Raw genomic sequence first — 214 nt, 5'->3', positions numbered from 1 at the left:
CGCTCTGCGGCACTGGGATGCAGTCAGTCGACAAAGTAGGACTGCGATCCATCCCACGACCAAAAATATCAGACAAAGCAGAAAACGGATTGCCTACTTACTTTTTTCTTGTATTAACACAAATCCAGACAGCTGTCACTGAACTGCAGATGTAGAAAAGAGTCGGGAGTAACTGCGGCTGTCGCCATATTGTTGCTGCTATCTTCCTTCCCAG

At 47.2% G+C, this 214-nt stretch overlaps 1 protein-coding gene across 1 annotated transcript in view; it reads right to left on the bottom strand.

The window, feature by feature from the left end:
- scn8ab (sodium channel, voltage gated, type VIII, alpha subunit b) overlaps positions 1-214 on the bottom strand; it is a 51,158-nt gene extending 50,944 nt beyond the window's left edge. The window contains 1 exon segment of the mRNA XM_020593259.1: positions 102-214. The gene's annotated coding sequence lies outside the window, so the exon portion shown is untranslated.

Source organism: Monopterus albus, unplaced genomic scaffold, assembly GCF_001952655.1.
Source record: "Monopterus albus unplaced genomic scaffold, M_albus_1.0 scaffold18.1, whole genome shotgun sequence".
Classification (NCBI taxonomy): Eukaryota; Metazoa; Chordata; class Actinopteri; order Synbranchiformes; family Synbranchidae; genus Monopterus; species Monopterus albus.
The sequence above is the reverse complement of the archived record's forward strand: the minus strand, read 5'-3'. Positions and strand labels throughout refer to the sequence as shown.